A 22648-nucleotide genomic window follows, 5' to 3' on the forward strand; every position below is an offset into this window, starting at 1 on the left:
AGTTACTGAAGTCCTCAAATCATAATTTAAAGACTTCAAGTTATAGAGAATCCACTGTTTACACTATTTAAATCTGCAAGTCACCCATGCCCCATGCTGCAGAGTAAGGCAAAAAAAATCCAAGGTCTCTGCCAATCTGACCCCGGGGAAAATTCCTTCCTGATGCCAAATATGGCAGCTCCACCCCTTCATACTCTTTGTAACAGAGCTAACCCTGTCATGAACTCTGTAGTACATTAGGAAATATTTCTAGGAGAAACAGCTAAGTAGGCTGCCCTTCCTTATTTTAGGCCCCTTTAAAATATCTCAAGTCAGGCACCCAGACATTGATGCACCCAAAATCATTAGTCAGTTTTGAAAATCTTGTCTGAGAAGCTTAAAATTGATGCATCTTTGAATGGTGAGACAGTGACTATTTTTTTTGTAAAACACATTCTATGTTTTATAAAGCCCTCGGATTTCCCCTTGTTCCCTATGGGCAGCTTCCTAAGTGGGAAAATACTGGTGTAACAGTCCAAAGTGTTTTTCCTCAAGGGGGATAAAATTGATCTTGAATTAGTATGTTAAACTGCTTCACTTCTCCGAGATATGTCTGCATGAGGTAGCAAAGAATTCAGAGGTGAAGGGGTTATCTGCTGAAGAAAATTGTCCTGGCATAAGTCTCCTGCAATCTGAGACAGATGAATAAATGATTAAAAATAAATTTTTTACATAAATTTTCCTTGGTTAGGGAAAAAAATAAAACCACACTGTAGATCACAGAACATCTCCCATAACCTACACCAATATACAGGTTTTCTAAAAATCTACCCTTTCTACCCATCTCACATATGCAGTAGTGTTCCTTGCTATGAGAGATGATAAACACATTTTTCTAATAACTTCTCAGCTTTTCTCATGAAAGAAATGCCTGCAATTTGTAAGTGCTCGAGAAATTTATTTTCTGATTCTATTTCCCTTTGTGTGCATGTGTGTGTGTGTATATATATATATAGATGTGTCTCTGTGCATCTGTGTGTGTATACACAGACACACACACACACACACACACACACACACACACACACACACACACACACACACACACACACACATATATGCACAGAGAATTAGTTAAGTAGTTTAGTTTGAAGTCTGTTGGACTTCAGACACTCTAAGCAGACTCTGTCACGGTCAGGTCAAATACTTTGACCCATTCATTTCTAAACAGTAGTAGATCTTAATTTTATTAGAAGGTGTCTCATAGAAGCAATCTTTTTTCACTGTTATACAGTATACTGGGTATTGCTATTTTCTGTCAGCTTTAAATCAGGCTTCAGAAGATTTTCACTCCATGATAGATAAACATAAAAAAGAGCCATCTTCTCAATGAAACAATACACCAGCTAAGAATGTTATATAACTTCACAGACTCCGTGTGTGATCTTGGGCAGGCACTTCATCTGGGCCTCAGTTTCCTCAGCTGTAAAAAGGAGTATAAAAATAGAAATACAAATGTAACACAATACCCCTGGATAGGTTGTCATCAGCAGATATTGAATGCAGGGATGTCTCCCTCTAAAACTATGAGCTTCTATTGCCTGAGCTAAAAGACCAATCTTTGTTGGCTCAATTATTGGAGCAGACTCATAAACCTCTCTGTGGACCAGCCACTAGAGAGGAATAGAGAGCTATATTACACAAAGTATTAATGGGAACCCTTGACTGAAGATTCTTATGTTATAGGTGCCGATAGCTAGGTGTGGATTGAACACCCATAGCTCCCATTGACTTTAGTGAGAGCTGGAGATATGCAATAACTCTGGAAATCAGGTCACCTTTAGTTGGATGCTTAAGTACTTTAAGCACTTGAGTTTGAAAATGTTGTCCATAGATCTTACAACTGATATGCAGAAAAGACTAGAAGCAACATGGAGAATCTTGAGGAAAACCATGAAAGCTGTTGAGCATCCCTTAGTGGCTAGTTGTCTGGTTCTTCAGTTATGGTCTGAAAGGTCATTTGGAACAGGAAAAGAAAAAAAATAGTTCAGCAACAGTGAAAGGCGAGAAAACTCTAGCAACCATGGCCCAATTTTCCATTGAATCAGTATCTATAGTGAATCCCCACTTTGAAATATTTTAACTTTCCCACCCATCACAGCAATAAATCCCATGGCAAAATCTTATGCTAGTCTTTCCCTGGGCTCATATCCCCTCTGGGCTCCACACTAAGGTTTTGCAAAATAGTCAATCAGTTGTACTTCCTCAAACCAAGCCGTGGGCTTGAGGTTCAATGCATTAACAAATCTCAGCCCCTATAGAAAGATGATAAAAACCTGTGGCAGGGGCATCCCAACTGTAGGAGGAAAGAGGGTGCAGGCAAAAGTTCTTCCCTCATCAGGATTGGCTCTACTTGCAAGTGCCTATAGGCATTAACATTTTACAGCTATTACCTCCATTCTTGACATTTCACTGTCAGTGTGATGCTGAGTGCCACAGTGCATGCATTGGGAATAATCCACATATCAAAGAGCTGCAGCTTCACTGTATTGCAACCCTTTATTTTCACAGAGCTGCATCTCTATAGCTGGTTCTTCATCCCCTTCCTTGGCCTTTACCCCCTTGCCTTTTATAGCTGGTTTCCATCCATCAGGACCACCTCAGCCCCCTCTGCAGCACCCAACATACTGCTCCTCCTTGGCCAGCCACCCACCGCTCAATGAACCCCTGCTTGCCCAACTCCCTTCACTGCTCTTAGCCTCCAAAACATCACCCTCCAAATCTGAAGGCCCTGAACTCATGGTTTGATTGGTTAATGTGTCCTTACACCTGAAGGAAATGCAGCATGGCCTTGGGGCTAGCGCACTGGAGTGGAAGTCAGAAGGTCTCAGTTCTAGTCCTGGCTCTGCCATTGGCCTGACTGGTGACTTTGGGCAAATCACATCACCTCTCTGTGCCTCAGTTTCCCTGATTGTAAAATAAGGGAAATGATACTGACCCTGCTTTGTAAAGCCCTTTGAGATCTACTGATGAAAAGCACCATATAAGAGCTGAGGAGGATAATAATCTAAGGTAAGAAGATGGGGTTGTGAGGGTGAAAGAGGCAATTGAGGAGTAAATCAAATTTGAAAATGCAAGTTTTAGTTTGCAAACACCTTTGGAATCAAACCATGCACGGTTTACGCAGCCTTTTCCGACTTCACAGAAAAATAGCCTTAACAGGCAGGTGTCCATACAGGTCATACACAGTTCTGAGGCATTAGGTGCTTTATAACTACATATATACACAAGTTACTAAAAGATTTGAAGAAGGGCTGAACCAGCTTGGTTTATATACCAGACCTAATCATATTATGGAACTGCTGGTCATGGCTCTATTGGCAAGCTTAAATGTCAGCTTATGTAGGAGCTATCCGAATGATCCTCGGCTTTAAATCCATTTAATGACAGAGTTGCTAAAATTATTTTTTATTTGCATGACAATAGTGTCTTAAGGCTCCAACTGAGTTTGATACCCCATTGTGATTGGCACCATACACAGAAATAGTAAAAGGCAGTGCCTGCACTGAAGAGCATACAGACTAAACAGACAAGACAGTTTAAGGCGGGGGAGACAGAGGTGGGAAGTAACTTTCACAAGGTCACACAGCTGAGGTTAGAACCCAGCTAGTCAGTGGTGGAATAGGTCTCCTGACTCCCTATAGAGTGCCCTATCCACTAGCCCACACTGCCTCCCCAAGTATAAAAGATCACTTTATAATCAGAAGAATAATCCATACCTGGTGGGGCAGATGCTGATCTCAGTTACATCAACATGAATCCAGAGTAATCACACGGAAGTAAATGGAGTTACTTTCAATTTACACTGACATAACAGAGACCCAGATGTGCCCCCACATTTGCAATTGTAAAGCATGTCAAAGGAGCAAAAAGAGACTGTAAATGGCAGGTCTCAAGTTGCAGCTTTTGCAGTTTTGTATTTAGAAGAGACAAATAGTATTACAACATACCCCTTTCAACAAGGTAACCATTTTTCTAAAAGCTCCATCTGATGTATACCCCACCCCTTCCTTATGTAAATCTAATATAATCGTACATACATGCAAGTAGCATGACGGCAGAATACTAGCATTAGGTACTTTAAAACAGACAGCTCTCTCATTCAAAAGACATGAACACTGGTGTTATGCTGTGAGCAAATGACAGCAGAACAGTGGCCAAAAGCATGATCCTGAATGAGGTGGAAATATTAGTGTTTGCCATTAAAGTTGTCCTATTGCCAGACTGGTGTCTGTGCGGAGTTCTAATGCAGTGAAACAGAAGTAAAGCCTATTCAGCAGCTATTTCTCTCCCTAAAATATTTAAATGTCGTCTTCTTCTTCTCCACTGAAAACAAACACTGTGGCAATATATACGCTGTTCCCCTAAGTAGAAAAGACAGAGGAATAAATATCAGCTCTAAAACAATGAGAGTTGTTTTTCTCTCGCTGAGAAAAGTTTCACTATAAACAAAAGTTTAATATAATGAGAAATACCTTTTCTACATTTCAGTGCATTGAAATAATCTGCGACTTTCACTCTACTTGTCTAGAGAAGAAGGTGCACTGTTTAAAGTTCCGTATAAATGAGCTCAGCCGTACACTGAAAACTCTTTTCTTTTTACTATGGGCACAGATTCCTCAAGCTCAATTGTTCAACCTTTACCTTTCCAAGTAGATCTTATTTGTGTATATAGACTATTGACTCAAGAGGGATTATTCACTTGAATAAGGGTTACAGGGTAAGTATAAACGAGATAACTATGATAATGAGTTCAGGACTAAGAAAGAAAAAATTAAGAGAAAAGGTGACAGGAATTGAATACTTACTGGTTAGAAGAAAAAGAGATACAACAAACAGCTAGAAGATGCAAAATGGCTTATTTAGGGCTGCAGCTCCAGACTCTGCCAAATTTAAAGGGTAAGTCCTAGAGAAGCATGCTGGGGAATAGTTCCTACAAAAAGTGGAACCCTGTTTGGGGTAAGGTTAGTAGAATCTATGCAGACATAAAGGAAGGGTTGCTTCTATATTTTGCATAATATTATTATTATACGCAGACTGTCAAAAAGAGGGCAGGAACCCCAAACTCGTGGTACGTTCTAGAATTAGATTAAGCCACTAACAAATGTGGACTCCTGGAATCAGGGCCGTAGCAACAAAAAACGTGGCCCCCTCCGAACGGTGGCCCCCTCCGAACATATGTCCGGGCGGGGCCCCTTACAATGCAGAAACTGGAATGCGGTATTTATTTTGCTACTTTTAGGGGCCCCCTTCCTTGCAGGGCCCCCTCCGGTCAGAGGGTACGGAGGGCGCTCGCTACGCCTCTGCCTGGAATACTATAACAGTCTTACCATAGAGTCACAGACAGTCCCCTTAGACTGTCCAATCCACTTGCCACTCAGACAAACTGAACTTAGTGATAACTGGTCACAAACCAAAAATCACAAAATATTCAAGTTGCTTCCACTCCCAAGAAACCATCACTTAGCCTAGATCAATTGGTTCCCTACATCTTAAACCAAAGATAATACCTGTAGCCAATCCTGCAATAAACTATCTAAAGGTTTATTAACTATGAAAAAGAAACAAGAGCATTATTTACAGGTTAAAGCAAACAAACATATACACACAAATGAGTTACCATGTATGGTTCCTAAAGATGACAGATGTGGTAATCTTTCAATTCAAAATGTCTTTTAGGACAGACACAGGGGTAGGCCCTGGGGATTTCTGCCTTACTTCGTTCAAACAGCAAAGAGACAAGAAATCTTCATATCCACTAATTTTATTTCCCTAATCCAGTATTCAAATCAATGGGACGAGGCATACTGCATGTACTTCCCCATGGGTGGATGGGGCAATTAACAAAGCATTTGTCTAATAATGGCCCACATAATTTTTGATAGTCCTCCTGGATGGGTGGGGGAGATGATTCCCATGTCTGGGTTCACAAGTTCAGAGCAAACATTTTCCAAGTTATAAAGCAAAACTTACATATTTCTTTATAGCACGGAATACAGACATTACACATGAGATTAATGCAGGCAGCAATTAACAAGCATTTCATAGAGTCTAAACACTAAATACATCCTTATAAAACAAATACTTATTTTATACAAAACTAACACACAGATGAGCTGGTTTGGTTTCCAACTATGAATTTCTCAGTTCTTAGCTAATGCTTACAGCCTTGGCAACAGCTGGTACTTGGTTTACCAGCAACACAGATGCATTCATTCTCCATGGCTAAAACTTGAGTTGAACTTATAATAATAATTAATGGAGATATCCCATCTCCTAGAACTGGAAGGGACCTTAAAAGGTCATCGGGTCCAGCCCCCTGCTTTCACTAGCATGACCAAGTACTGATTTTGCCCCAGATTCCCCAAGTAGCCCCCTCAAGGATTGAACTCACAACCCTGGGTTTAGCAGGCCAATGCTCAAACCACTGAGCTATCCCTCCCCCCAATTTCATTGTATCCCTTAGTATCATTGTATTTGGAATCTCAAATTCAGAAAGCTCAATGGAGGCAGGACCCTTCTGATTTTAAAGCCTTTCATGCTTTGAAATTATGCCAGACCTTGAAGGAAGGAAAGCAAAGATATCTGTGTCACTTCCTGCTTTTTTCCATATAACATATTACCAAATAACCTCTGTGATGGTGATATTGCCCGGTGCAATCACTTTACATTAGAGGAGTTTATCACTTAGCATGCTGAAGACTTTGTATCTGTTTATAGATTTTTTTCCTCAATATTTCTGTCAAAGGAAGGGGTTAATAATTGCTAAGTAAAAACACTGAAAAAATATAGCTTGGGATGAACACATTGGAATGGAAGTCTGAACTAAGGGAGAAAGGTGGTATTTAATGATACTGCATTCAGTAACAGAGCCCATGGGGTTTTCAACTATATCACAAATCAAAAAGATAGGAAAAAGAAAGGAAACAAACGATAGGAATAAATTATCCACTTTCACAATGGAGAGAGATAAATAATGGGTTCCCCCAAGGATCTGTACTGGGACCAGTGCTATTCAACATTCATAAATAACTCAAGATAGTTAAGTCCAAAGCTGACTAAAAAGTTACAAAGGGATCTCACTAAACTGGTGCCTGGACAACAAAATCAGCAGGTGAAATTCAATGTTGATAGGTGCAGAGTAATGCACACTGGAAAAAATAATCCCAACTATGCATACAAAATGAGGTCTAAATGTATTGTTACTACTCAAGAAAGAGATCTTGGAGTCATTGCAGATAGTTCTCTGAAAACGTGTGCTCAGTGTGCACTGGCAATAAAAAAAAAAAGCTAACAAAATGTTAGGAATGAGATAGATAATAAAACAGAATATATCATAATGCCATTATGTAAATCCATGGAATGCCCACACCTTGAATACTGCATTCTGGTCACCCCATATCAAAAAAGATATCTTAGAATTGGAAAAGGTACAGAGAAGGTGGGGGGGAAAGATTAGAGGAATGGATCGGCTTTCATATGAGAAGAGATTAAAAAGAGGGGGACAGTTCATCTTAAAAAAGAGACGAGTAAGGAGTGAAATGATAAGAGGACTATAAAATCATGAATGGAGTGGAGAAAGTGAATAAGGAAATATTATTTACTTCTCATGACAAAAAGTAGGGGTCACCTGATGAAATTAATAGATAGCAGTTTTAAAACAAACATAAGGAAGCACTTCTTCACACAACACACAGTTGACCTGTGGAACTCATTGCCATGGGATATCATGAAGGCCAAAAGTATAACTGTGTTCAAAAAAGAATTAGGTAAGTTCATGGAGGATAGGTTCATCAATAACTATTAGCCAAAATGGTCAGGGACACAACCCCATGCTCCGAGTGTCCCTAAACCTCCAACTACCAGAAGCTGAGTCTAGATGACAGGGGTTGGATCACTCAAAATTGCCCTATTCTGTTCATTGCCTCTGAAGCACCTGACACTGGCCACTGTCAGAGACAGGATACTGGGCTAGATGGACCATTGGTCTGAGCTAGTACAGCTTCTCTTATGTTCTCAATTATTGTATGTTTCCTGATGCGTTTCCTTCAATGATCTCTTTCATCTTATGCAACTTGGCTGAGGTTCTTACATTGTACAAATTGTTGTTAGAAAGACCTCTTGACTTCATCTGTAAATCAAACATATATTAGAGCTTTGAGGGTTTTTTCCCCTTGGCTAATCTACTTGTGAATCAACACAATATGAAGAGTTCTAGTTGTACGAATTGCTGGAAGCTTTGCTACCAGGTTGATGAAACTCAGCTTTATGTTCTTTTGAGATACTAACACTGTATCTCTAGATCAGCCTTGGAAAATTCCACTCAGATAGGACAATTTTTTCAATGGACAAGTAAAATCCATTATAGTGGATAGGTAAATTTCATGACACTTTTACTAGGCTAACCTAAATATAGGTTGTAGGTTCTCAGAAGCAAAAGACATGGAAGGATATATTTTATTTGCTTTACTCCTTGTTAGAAAAAAAGAGTCTCAGATTCGTTTCCAGTGTACTAAGTTACACATTTTGGTAAACCTAAGAAGTCAACAGGAATAGGACAAAGCATGTAGCAGTCTTTGGGGGATAGTTTGTAGAACTCCCGGAAAAATTGATTCAGCTCAACTTAGCAATTATGTCTTTGAAACAAAATCTGTGGTGTAGAAATGAGTAACTGCTAAAAGACTCTATTGCCAACACTGGAATTTAGCATTTCACTTTTCACTTAATCATAAAAAATGAAGAGGACCCCCGTTTAAAGGAAAATGTAGTAAAGCATTACATTAATTTTATAGTGTACACATTACAGGTCAAGCTTGTCTAAAAGTTCCAAAAGCAAAACAGCAGCATTGTCTCTGAAGAATATTTAACATAGAATAATAAGGCCCAAAATAAAATAATATAATAAATACCCCTTTTATTGTGTCCATGTTCCCCCTCCCCTTTATTTAATTTACCAGTGAATAGGGGAGTCTAATGCATATCTCAAAATCTCTTATTGATTCTTTAGTACCCATTTCCAATATTCTTACTCCCCAACTGAGTAATATCTTACTCAACATGTAGTTCCATTTACTTCAATGGGTGTGGAGTAACGTGCTGCTGAACATGAGCAAAGATATGAGAATGTGGCATTTTATTATCTATCCTAAGATTTCCTATAGATCCCATCAGCATAGTACTGAAGTAGTCAGTGGCCATTTTTTTTTTTTAAAGAACCGTAGACATTTACCCAAATGCCCACAATATTTCCCAAATTCAATGGGCCAGATTCTCAGCTTCTATATATCAACGTGGCTCCACTGACTTCAACAGAACAAGGCTGATATACACCAGCGAGGGATCTGGCCTCAAATCTAAGAATGGAAAAATGAATATGTTTTGTACAATAATAATGACAGGAGCAGAGACAAATAATTTTAAGTTAGTCTCCACTCCTGTATAATATTTCAGCCTGGGTGTAAAGGAAGAATCCAGTCCCATTTGTGCATCCCTTCAGTTGGCATGGTCTCTTGTTCATAAAATTAAGAAAAGTCCAAGTGCACTTTCAAATATTCACCAGGTTCCACTCCAACATTTATCACTCCTTTATTGGTTCAATATATATATTCCTCAAAATACTGTTTTATTTGATACTCCATTCAGAATATTTCCAAATGTTCTACCAATCTACTGTAGAAGAGTCTGAACAGAGTTTATAAACCTGTATATTCAAAAATGTGGACACATTATCTGGGGAATATATTTCAATGTATGCACCCTTCAAAAAGCAGAGGGGCCTTGTGTATTGTGAGAGATTCAGTCCTCTGAATTCTCTTTATCCTTAATGACACTTGGATTATTCCAACTATAGAATTTCAATCATATTTTGCTAAAATAAAAATTAGTTATTAATTTCAAATCAAACAATAAAACTTGCAGAAAGAAGTGAATTGTGGAGATCTCACTGGCATTAGTATTTGTGTTATATTAGTGCATAGAGATGTCACTGTAATAATTTCTATACAAGCACATAGTATGAGACAGTTTGTGCCCTAAACATCTTACAGTCTAACTAGACAAGACAGACAAAAGCTGGTAGGGGAGAAAAGAGAAGAATGGTGAATTGTCATTCCCAAAATCACATAGTAGATTAGTATCTGATCTTTCCTACAGTGAAACACAGGAAAATAAGCAAAGTTTGTGTGGATGGCATCTTATACTTTTTGAATCCAAGCAAATAAGCCATTCAACATGTAACTATAATTAATTCTAAAAGCTGAATATGTCAGCTGAAATCCCTATGGAGAAAATAATGAGCCATTTGGTCAGAGATAATGTATCTAGAATTACCACTTTTTTTAATGGGAGTTGTGAGTGTGGAGTAGCTCCCTCCCAAATATGTAGCTTGGTATAAAGTCATGGACAGCTGCATGACTGAAAAGAAAAGTCTCAAAACCAATTACAAAGAGAAATCAAGTGACCTAACTGGTGGTTCTGATTCCAGATTTCCCATCTCATAACAATCAGGATTCTGATGCGGAGGCAGCAGTGGTAGTGATCCAAGCCATGGAAGAGACAATGAAGATGACCAGATGTGGAAGCTGCAGGATGTACATGATCCTAGAACAGGTACTTGAAAATAACTTTGTTTGTATCCAGTGCCACTTGATAGAGCTGATGGAAGAGGAGATCCAAGGCTTGGAGATGCAGGTGGAAACTATGGTTGATAAGGGGTTTGAGCAGATGATGGAGCAAAGACAAAAGGAGGCTGAAGGGAAAAGTCAAGACTTGCAGATGCAAGCAGGATTGAAGAACTTGGAGGGGAGACTGCTGGGAGAGGAAAGTGGTCAGTGGAAGCATGTGACTACAAGAACCAGGCAGAGGAAAAGACTGGCTAGTGAAGGAGAAATAGAGCTCAGGAACAGTTTTGCTTAGTTGGAAAATGAAGAAGGGGCATAGCAGGCTGTAATTGAAAGGAGGGAGGGCAAGGAAGAAGAGAAGAGCGGCTAGTCTGGTAAAAAGATTGGAAAAGCCAATGGAGATACCCAGAGTTCAGAGCCCCAGGAGGATACAGGATGACTTGCAGAAGATTGCAAGGGAGAATAAAAGATAAGAGGACTCACAGCCAGAAAGAACAGGAGGAAGGCCAGAGAATCACACCATCAACAGGAAAAGGAAGGTCTATGTGATCGGGGACTCCTTACTAAGAAGAACAGACAGGTCTGTCACCAGAGCTGATCCAGAGAACAAAAGGATGTGCTGTCTGCTGGGAGCTAAGATACAGGATGTGGACCTGAGGCTGAAGAGAATCCTAATGGGAGCAGGAAAGAATTATCCTTCCTGTGGGGAACAAATGATACAGCTAGATTCTTGCTGTAACGTATCAAGGGAGACTATGCCAGGCTGGGGAAGATGCTTAAGGAAATGGGAACTCAGGTGATCTTCAGTGGGATTCTGCCTGTCCCTAGAGGAGGAGAATGGAGGCAACACAAGATTATGATGATAAACAGATGGCTCAGGCAGAGGTGCTATAAAGAGGGCTTTGGGATGTTTGACCATGGGGAGGCATTCCTGGGCAGAGAACAATTCTCAAGGGATGGACTCCACCTGAATAGGGAGGGAAATAGACTTCTAGGATGGAAGTTGCACAACTCATTAAATGAGCTTTAAACTAGGAACTTGGGGGAGACTGTTGGGAGATGCTCATGTAATCTCCATACCTGATTTTAACATTAAAATCAAGTAAGAAAGGATGCAGCAGTTGGTAGGAAAATGGATATTAAGATGAGGGATAGTGCGGATACCTGTCAGATAGGTGATACTGGCAGTACAATGACTGAACCCAATCGGGCAAAGAATGTGGGCAAAACCAAGCAGCAACAGAAAAGATGCTTTTACACCAATGCAAGGAGCCTGTGTAACAAAATGGAGGAACTAGAACTACTGGTGCAGGAAGTGAAACCAGATATTATAGGGATTATAGAAACATAGTGGAATAGGAGTCATGACTGGAGTACAGGTATTGAAGGGTATGTGCTGTTCAGGAAAGACAGAAATAAAGGCAAAGGTGGTGGAGTAGCATTTTACATTAATGATGAAGTAGACTGTAAATAAATTAAAAGTAATGGAATGGATAAGACAGAGTCTGTTTGGGCCAAAATCACTTTGGGGAAGAAAGTTTCAAAAGGTTCCCTTGATATAGTGCTTGGGGTGTGCTACAGATGACCAGGATCCCATTTGGATATAGATAGACACCTCTAAATGACTGCTTCATGGAGCAGCTAGTACGGGAACCCACAAGGGGAGAGGCAACTCTAGATTTAGTCCTGAGTGGAGCGCAGGAGCTGGTCCAAGAGGTAACTATAACAGGACCGCTTGGAAATAGTGACCATAATAGAATAGCATTCAACATCCCTGTGGTGGGAAGAACATCTCAACAGCCCAACACAGTGGCATTTAATTTCAAAAGGGGGAACTATGCAAAAATGAGGGGGTTAGTTAAACAGAAGTTAAAAAGTACAGTGACTAAAGTGAAATCCCTGCAAGCTGCATGGGCGCTTTTTAAAGACACCATAATAGAGGCCCAACTTCAATGTATACCCCAAATTCAGAAACACAGTAAAAGAACTAAAAAAGAGCCACTGTGGCTTAACAGCCATGTAAAAGAAGCAGTGAGAGATAAAAAGACTTCCTTTAAAACGTGGAAGTCAAATCTTAGTGAGGCAAATAGAAAGGAGCATAAACACTGCCAAATTAAGTGCAAGAATGTAGTAAGAAAAGCCAAAGAGGAGTGTGAAGAACGGCTAGCCAAAAACTCCAAAGGTAATAACAAAATGTTTTTTAAGTACATCAGAAGCAGGAAGCCTGCTAAACAACCAGTGGGGCCCCTTGATGATCGAGATACAAAAGGAGCACTTAAAGACGATAAAGTCATTGCGGAGAAACTAAAATGGATTCTTTGCTTCAGTCTTCACGGCTGAGGATGTTAGGGAGATTCCCAAACCTGAGCCGGCTTTTGTAGGTGACAAATCTAAGGAACTGTCACAGATTGAAGTGTCACTAGAGGAGGTTTTGGAATTAATTGATAAACTTAACATTAACAAGTCACCGGGACCAGATGGCATTCACCCAAGAGTTCTGAAAGAACTCAAATGTGAAGTTGCAGAACTATTAACTAAGGTTTGTAACCTGTCCTTTAAATCGGCTTCTGTACCCAATGACTGGAAGTTAGCTAATGTAACGCCAATATTTAAAAAGGGCTCTAGAGGTGATCCCGGCAATTACAGACTGGTCAGTCTAACGTCGGTACCGGGAAAATTAGTCGAAACAATAGTTAAGAATAAAATTGTCAGACACATAGAAAAACAAACTGTTGAGCAATAGTCAACATGGTTTCTGTAAAGGGAAATCATGTCTTACTAATCTATTAGAGTTCTTTTAAGGGGTCAACAAACATGTGGCCAAGGGGGATCCAGTGGACATAGTGTACTTAGATTTCCAGAAAGCCTTTGACAAGGTCCCTCACCAAAGGCTCTTACGTAAATCATGGGATAAAAGGGAAGGTCCTTTCATGGATTGAGAACTGGTTAAAAGACCGGGAACAAAGGGTAGGAATTAATGGTAAATTCTCAGAATGGAGAGGGGTAACTAGTGGTGTTCCCCAAGGGTCAGTCCTCGGACCAATCCTATTCAATTTATTTATAAATGATCTGGAGAAAGGGGTAAACAATGAGGTGGCAAAGTTTGCAGATGATACTAAACTGCTCAAGATAGTTAAGACCAAAGCAGACTGACGAACTTCAAAAAGATCTCACAAAATTAAGTGATTGGGCAACAAAATGGCAAATGAAATTTAATGTGTATAAATGTAAAGTAATGCACATTGGAAAAAATAACCCCAACTATACATACAATATGATGGGGGCTAATTTAGCTACAACAAGTCAGGAAAAAGATCTTGGAGTCATCGTGGATAGTTCTCTGAAGATGTCCACGCAGTGCGCAGAGGCGGTCAAAAAAGCAAACAGGATGTTAGAGATCATTAAAAAGGGGATAGAGAATAAGACTGAGAATATATTATTGCCCTTATATAAATCGATGGTATGCCCACATCTCAAATACTGCGTACAGATGTGGTCTCCTCATCTCAAAAGAGATATACTGGCACTAGAAAAGGTTCAGAAAAGGGCAACTAAAATGATTAGGGGTTTGGAACGGGTCCCATATGAGGAGAGATTAAAGAGGCTAGGACTCTTCAGCTTGGAAAAGAGGAGACTAAGGGGGGATATGATAGAGGTATATAAAATCATGAGTGATGTGGAGAAAGTGGATAAGGAAAAGTTATTTACTTATTCCCATAATACAAGAACTAGGGGTCACCAAATGAAATTAATAGGCAGCAGGTTTAAAACAAATACAAGGAAGTTCTTCTTCACGCAGCGCACAGTCAATTTGTGGAACTCCTTACCTGAGGAGGTTGTGAAGGCTAGGACTATAACAGCGTTTAAAAGAGAACTGGATAAATTCATGGTGGTTAAGTCCATTAATGGCTATTAGCCAGGATGGGTAAGGAATGGTGTCCCTAGCCTCTGTTTGTCAGAGGATGGAGATGGATGGCAGGAGAGAGATCACTTGATCATTGCCTGTTAGGTCCACTCCCTCTGGGGCACCTGGCATTGGCCACTGTCGGTAGACAGGATACTGGGCTAGATGGACCTTTGGTCTGACCCGATACGGCCGTTCTTATGTTCTTATGTTAATGTTTTTAATGAAATAATTACTACTGGGAGGTGTGAGATTATGGGACACTTAACTTCCCCCAGATATAGATTGGAACACAAGTGCTACTAATAATAGTAGGGCCCAGATATTCCTGGATGTGACAGCTGACAGATTTCTGCACCAAATAGTTGCTGAACCAACAAGAGGTGATGACATTTTAGATTGGCATTGGTGAGTAATGAGGACCTCATAGAAGTACTCGTTTTAGAGGACAATCTTGGTTGGGGTGATCATGAGCTAATTCAGTTTAAACTAAATGGAAGGATAAACAAAGCTGGATGAGCAAGCATCTCAAACAGGTGATTAAGAGAAAGTAGAAAACCTACAAGGAATGGAAGATGGGAGGGATCAGCAAGGAAAACTACCTCTTGAGGGTCAAGTATCAGAGGGGTAGCCGTGTTAGTCTGGATCTGTAAAAAGCGGGGGTCAGAAAGTGTAGGGATAAAATGAGAACTGCCAAAAGGCAAGCAGAGTTGGACCCTGCAAAGGAAACTATAGCCAATAGAAAAAGGTTCTATAGCCATATAAATAAAAAGAAAACAAGGAAAGAAATGGAACCGCTAAGCACTGAGGATGAGGTGGAGATTAAAGTTTATCTAGGCCTTGCTCAATACCTAAACAAATACTTTGCTGCAGTTTTTTTTAATGTGGCTAATGAAGAGCTTAGGGCTAGTGGAAGGTGGCTAATGGCAACAAGGACATGGAGGTAGAAATTACCACAACTGAGGTGGAAGTGAAACTCAAACACCTTAATGGGACTAAATTGGGGAGGGCCCAGATAATCTCCATCCAAGAATATTAAAGGAACTGGCACATGAAGTTGGAAGCCCAATAGCAAGGATTTTTAATGAATCTGTAAACTCAGGGGTCGTACACTGTGATTTGAGAATTGCTAATATAGTTCCTATTTTAAGAAAGGCGGTGGTAGGAAATGATCCAGGAAACTACAGGCCTGTTAGTTTGACCTCAATTTTATGCAAGGTCTTGGAATAAATTTTGAAAGAGGAAGTAGTTAAGAACACAGAGGTGAATGGTAATTGGGATAAAATACATGGTTTTACAAAAGGTAGATTGTGCAAGACCAACCTGATCTCCTTCTTTGGGAAGATAACTAATTTTCTCAGATAACAGAAATGCAGCAGATCTAATCTACCTAAATTTCAGTAATGCATTTGGTACAGTTCCACGTGGGAAATTATTACTTAAATTGGAGAAGATGGGGAATTAATATGAGAATTGAAAGGTGGATAAGGAACTGGTTAAAGAGGAGACTACAATGGGGGTCATATTGAAAGGTAACTCTCAGGCTGGAGAGAGGTTACTAGTGAAGTTCCTCAGGGATCGGTCTTGGGCCCAATCTTATGCAGCATTTATAATTGATCCTGGCACACAAAGTGGGAGTGTGCTAATATTTGCAGATGACACAAAGATGGGAGGCATAGCCAATATAAAAGGAGGATCGGAATATCATATAAGAAGATCTGATTATAGAATCATGGAAGATTAGGCTTGAAAGAGACCTCAGGAGGTCATCTAGTCCAACCCCCTGCTCAAAGCAGGACCAACCCCAACTAAATCATCCCAGCCAGGGCTTTGTCAAGCCTGACCTTAAAAACCTCTGAGGATGGAGATTCCACCACTACCCTAGGTAACCCATTCCAGTGCTTCAACCACCCACCAGGTGAAATAGATTTTCCTAATATCCAACGTAGACCTCCCACACTGCAACTTGAGACTATTGCTCCTTGTTCTGTCATCTGCCACCACTGAGAAGAGACTAGCTCCATCCTCTTTTGAACCCCCCTTCAGATAGTTGAAGGCTGCTATCAAATCCCCCTTCACTCTTCTTTTCTGAAAACTAAATAAGCCCAGTTCCCTCAACCTCTCCTCGTAAGTCATGTGCCCCAGCCCCTTGATCATTTTCGTTGCCCTCCGATGGACTCTCTCCAATTTGTCCACATCCTTTCTGTAGTGGGGGGGCACAAAACTGGACGCAATACTGTCAAAGCTCCTACTAATGCAGACCAATATACCGTTAGCCTTCTTGGCAACAAGGGCACACTGTTGACTCATATCCAGCTTCTCATCCACTATAATCCCCAGGTCCTTTTCTGCAAAACTGCCACTTAGCCAGTCGATCCCCAGCCTGTAGCAGTGCATGGGATTCTTCCGTCCTAAGTGCAGGACTCTGCCCTTGTCCTTGTTGAACCTCATCAGATTTCATTTGTCCCAATTCTCCAATTTGTCTAGGTCACTCTGGACCCTGTCCCTACCCTCCAGCGTATATACCTCTCCTTCCAGTTTAGTGTCTTTCGAACTTGCTGAGGGTGCAATCCATCCCATCATCCAGATCATTAATGAAGATGTTGAACAAAACTGGCCCCAGGACCAACCCCTGGGGCATTCCGCTTGATACCGGCTGCCAACTAGACATCGAGCCGTTGATCACTACCCATTGAGCCTGATGATCTAGCCAACTTTCTATCCACCTTATAGTCCATTCATCCAATCCATACTTCTTTTACTTGCTGGCAAGAATACTGTATCAAAAGCTTTGCTAAAGTCAAGGTTTATCATGTCCACTGCTTTCCCCATATCCACAGAGCCAGTCATCTCCTCATAGAAGGCAATCAGGTTAGTCAGGCATGTCTTGCCCTTGGTGAATCCATGTTGACTGTTCCTGATCACCTTCCTCTCCTCCAAGTGCTTCAAAATAGATTCCTTGAGGACCTGCTCCATGATGTTTCCGGGGACTGAGGTGAGGCTGAGTAGTCTGTAGTTCCCCGGATTCTCCTTCTTCCCTTTTTTAAAGATGGGCACTATATTTGCCTTTTCCCAATCATCCAGGACCTCCCTCAATCGCCACAAGTTTTAAAAGATAATGGCCAATGGCTCTGAAATCACATCAGCCAACTCCCTCAGCACCCTTGGATGCATTGCATCTGGCCGCATGGACTTGTGCATGTCCAGCTTTTCTAAATAGTCCTTAATCTGTTCTTTCACCACTGAGGGCTGCTCACCTCCTCCCCATACTGTGCTGCCCAGTGCAGCAGTCTGGGAGCTGACCTTGTCTGTGAAAACTGAGGTGAGAAAAGCATTGAGTACTTCAGCTTTTTCCACATCATCTGTCACTAGGTTGCCTCCCGTATTCAGTAAGGGTCCCACACTTTCCCTGACCTTCTTCTTGTTGCTAACATACCTGTAGAAACCCTTCTTGTTACCCTTCACATCCCTTGTTAGCTGCAACTCCAATTCTGCTTTGATCTTCCTGATTACACCCCTGCATGCTTGAGCAATATTTTTATACTCCTCCCTCATCATCTGTCCAAGTTTCCACTTCTTGTAAGCTTCCTTTTTGTGTCTAAGCTCACCGAAGATTTCTCTATTAAGCCAAGCTGGTTGCCTTCCATATTTACTATTCTTTCTGCACATCGGGATGGTTTGTTCCTGCACCCTCAATAAGCTTTTCTGGACTCCTTTCTCCCTAATATTAGCCTCCCAGGGGATCCTGCCCATCAGTTCCCTTAGGGAGTCAAAGTCTGCTTTTCTGAAGTTCAGGGCCCCTGGGAAGCTATTCTGCTGCTCTCCTTTCTTCCTTTTGCCAGGATCCTGAACTCTACCATCTCATGGTCACTGCTGCCCAGGTTGCCATCCACTTCTACATCCCCTAGCAATTCTTCCCTATTTGTGAGCAGCAGGTCAAGAGTAAAATGGCCCCTAGTTGGTTCATCCAGCACTTGCACCAGGAGTTGTCCCCAAAACTCTCTGAAAACTTCCTGGATTATCTGTGCACTGCTGTATTGCTCTCCCAGCATGTGTCAGGGTGATTGAAGTCCCCCATGAGAACCAGGGCCTGTGATCTGGAAACTTCTGTTAGTTGTCCGAAGAAACCCTCATCTACCTCATCCTCCTGGTCTGGTGGTCTATAGCAAAGGCCCACCATGGCATCACCTTTGTTGCTCTCGCCTCTAAACTTAACCCAAAGATTCTCCACAGGCTTTTCTCCAGTTTCATACTGGAGCTCTGAGCAATCATACTGCTCTCTTACATACAGTGCAACTCCTCCATCTTTTCTCCCCCTCCTGTCCTTCCTGAACAGTTTATACCCATCCATGAAAATGCTCCAGTCATGTGAGTCACCCCACCAAGTCTCTTATTCCAATCACATGATAGTTCCTTGACTGTGCCAGGACTTCCAATTCTTCCTGCTTATTTCCCAGGCTTCTTGCGTTCATGTAAAGGCACCTAACATAACTAGCCGATTGCCCTACTTTCTCAGTATGAATCAGGAGGCCTCTCCTGTTGCACCCTCCTCCTTGTGTTTCCTCTCAGTATCTCACTTCCCCACTTACCTCAGAACTTAGGTCTCCATGCGCTGGCAAACTTAGTTTAAAGCCCTCCTCACTAGGTTAGCAAACCTGCCTGTGAAGATACTCTTCCCTCTCTTTGTTAGGTGGATCCCATCTCTTCCTAGCAATCCTTCTTCCTGGAACAACATCTCATGGTCAAAGAATCCAAAGCCCTCTCTCCAACACCACCTGTGTAACCATGCATTCACTTCCACAATTCGACGGTTCCTACCTGGGCCTTTTCCTTCAACAGGAAGGATGGACAAGAACATGACTTGCACCTCAAAATCCTTTATCCTTCTTCCCAGAACCACATAGTCTTCAGTGACCTGCTCAAGGTAATTCTTGGCAGTATTATTGGTGCCCACGTGGAGAAGTAGGAAGTGGTAGCGGTCCGAGAACTTGATCAGTCTTGGCAGACACTCCGTCACATTCTGAATTCTAGCTCCAGGCAAGCAGCACACTTCTTGAGTTTCCTGGTCTGGATGGCAGATGGATAACTCTATCCCCCTTAGGAGGGAGTCCCCGACCACCACCACCTGTCTTCTCCTCCTGGGAGTGGTGGTCATGGAACTCCCTGTGATGGGTTAGATCACAGAAACCCCTTTGGGACTGCCACCTGATGTGCCTAGACTACCTCTGAGCCCGTTTTCCCTGGCAGCTTGGGACTTCAGTACTCTGCCTTGTTTGAGCCAGACATGCTTGCCTGCTGCAAACACAGATCCAAGTCTGAACCACGTCCCCCACAAGCTGCAGGCTTAACTGAAAACAGCTTAAGAAGTGGTCCTGTCTCCAGCACTCAGATACCCAGTTCCTAGTGGGGTCCAAACCCCAAATAAATCTGTTTTACCCTGTATAAAGCTTATACAGGGTAAACTCATAAATTGTTCACTCCCTATAACACTGATAGAGATATATGCACAGATGTTTGCCCCCCTCCCCCCCCAGGTATTAATACTTACTCTGGGTTAATTAATACGTAAAAAGTGATTTTATTAAATACAAAAAGTAGGATTTAAGTGGTTCCAAGTAATAACATTCAGAACAAAGTAAATTATCAAACAAAATAAAATAAAACATGCAAGTCTAAGCCTAATACAGTAGGAAACAATGCAGGTAAATCTCACCCTCAGAGATTTTCCAATAAGTTTCTCTGACAGACTAGCCTCCTTCTAGTCTGGGCCCAAACCTTTCCCCTGGTAAAGTCCTTGTTCCAGCTCAGGTGGTAGCTATGGGATTTCTCATGACTAATAACAAGAAGTTTTTGCTATAAGCTGGGGACTTATCAGTTGGAGGAGAAAGATCTGTGTATATTGGTTAATCACAAGATGACTATGAGCCGTCAGTGTGATGTGGCAGTGAAAAAGGCTAATGCACTCCTAGGATGCATCAGGTGAGGTATTTCCAATAGAGACAGGGAAGTGTTAGTACCATTACACAAGGCACTGGTTGGGACCTCATCTGTAATACTGTGTGAAATTCTGGTCTCCCATATTTAAGAAAGATTAATTCAAACTGGAATAGGTGCAGAGAAAGGCTACAAGGATGATCTGAGGAATGGAAAACCTACCTTATGAGAGGAGACTCAAAGAGCTTGGCTTGTTTTGCCTAACCAAAAGAAGACTGAAGGGAGATGTGATTGCTCTCTATAAATACATCGGAGGAATAAATCTCAGGGAGGGAGAGGAGTTATTTAAATTAAGCACCAATGTGGACACAAGAATTGGCCATCAACAAGTTTAGGCTTGAAATTAGGTGAAGGATTCTAACTATTAGAGGAGGAAGACCAGAGAGGTAAAAAACCTAACTGGCTTCAAGACCGAGCTTGATAAGTTTATGGAAAAGCCGATATGATAAGACTGCCTACAATGGCATGTGGCCCATCAGCATGCCATTGTAGCAACAATGCCAGTAGCAACAATCCCCAATGGCCAGAGACAGGACACTATATGGGGAGTGCTCAGAGTTACTACAGAGAATTCTCGGCCTGGTGGGTCTTGCCAACGTGCTCAGGGTCTAATTGATAGACCATTTGGAGTCAGGAAAGAATTTCCCCCTAGGTCAGATTTGCAGAGACCCTGGGGGGGGGTTCACATTTCTCTGCAGCATGGGGCATGGGTTACTTTAAACTAGTGTAAATAGTGAATTCTCTGTAACTTGAATTCTTTAAACCATGATTTGAGGACTTCAGTAACTCAGCCAGAGGTTAGGGGTCTATTACAGGAGTGGGTGGGTAAGGTTCTGTGGCCTGCAGTGTGCAGGTCAGACTAGATGGACATGATGGTCCCTTCTGACCTTAAAGTCTATGAGTCTAAAAGTATTAATTATTACATTATGCTGAGAATTCTTCTGAAACTTTATCATTGAAATTCTCTTTCTAGATATACATAAAATTGTGTGTATGATAGTATGTATACTATATGTAAATATGTAATAATAATCTATACATGCTATATGCGTGTGTTTGCATGATTTTATATATATATCTACATACACTAATATTACACACACACACATACACATTCAAGTTATATATAAACCCCTGCTTAACATGAGTGATAAATATGACACCTATAATCTGAAAGCAAAGGATTTGCAAAAAAGGTCAGTTCTACACCTTCTCGCACCTAGATCAACAAATGTTTTTATAGTGAGCCTTCAGTAACACTTACACTTTGATCTCAAGGTCTTCTTTCTAATGTGACTTGTAGGAGTAGCTTAGAAACTATGGGCAGAAGTCTGAGTTAAACAAACAGCAAGCAGTGGACATAAGGGCGGCTAGTAGGGTTGAGGATATTTGTTTGCATGCCTACTTGTAGACCAAGGTGAAAAGTGCAACCTGGGCTATTAACCAAATAGACTGCATAAATAAGCATGAAAGAAGCTCTCACCATCAAGAAAGGTTTGTGCTCTTGAAATCAATGGATGATTTGTGACAACAAGAAAAGTGCAAATATTGAGACAAAAGGTTCCAGCCTGTGGTTGGATTCAGTCAGCCCTTAATATCAGGTAAATATATTGCAGGTACACCAATTACTCATTCACTAGGCTGCAATTTCACTTAGCTAGGAAGCCATATCGATGTAGAAGGACCAAATAAAAGCAGCAGTCTGCTGCTGTAATCAATTCCTTTTCAATCCTCCTCAATTGATGATAGATGACCATTTACTGAACTCTTTGTGTGAACTGAAGCCCTTCAGATAACAGAAACCCACCAAGGTGGGAGGCTGGAGCAAACTGCCACATTCCCTCTAACTAACAAGCCTAAACAAACAAAAACAAAGCAACAAGCTTTGTAAATGTCAAGACCCCCTTTATTTTCCCTGAGGTATGCCCCACTTGACATGCGAAACTCAAGTTTTCTCTCTGTCTTCTTTTAAACAAAGGCTGCTGCAATGTAGATACACACATAAGGTCTAACCTAAGTACATGAAAGATTATATTTAAACAGGATTTCTGTTTAAAAAGTTCTCATTTCACTACACATTTAAATCACCCCC

Source organism: Emys orbicularis, chromosome 3 (assembly GCF_028017835.1).
Source record: "Emys orbicularis isolate rEmyOrb1 chromosome 3, rEmyOrb1.hap1, whole genome shotgun sequence".
NCBI classification, from domain to species: Eukaryota; Metazoa; Chordata; order Testudines; family Emydidae; genus Emys; species Emys orbicularis.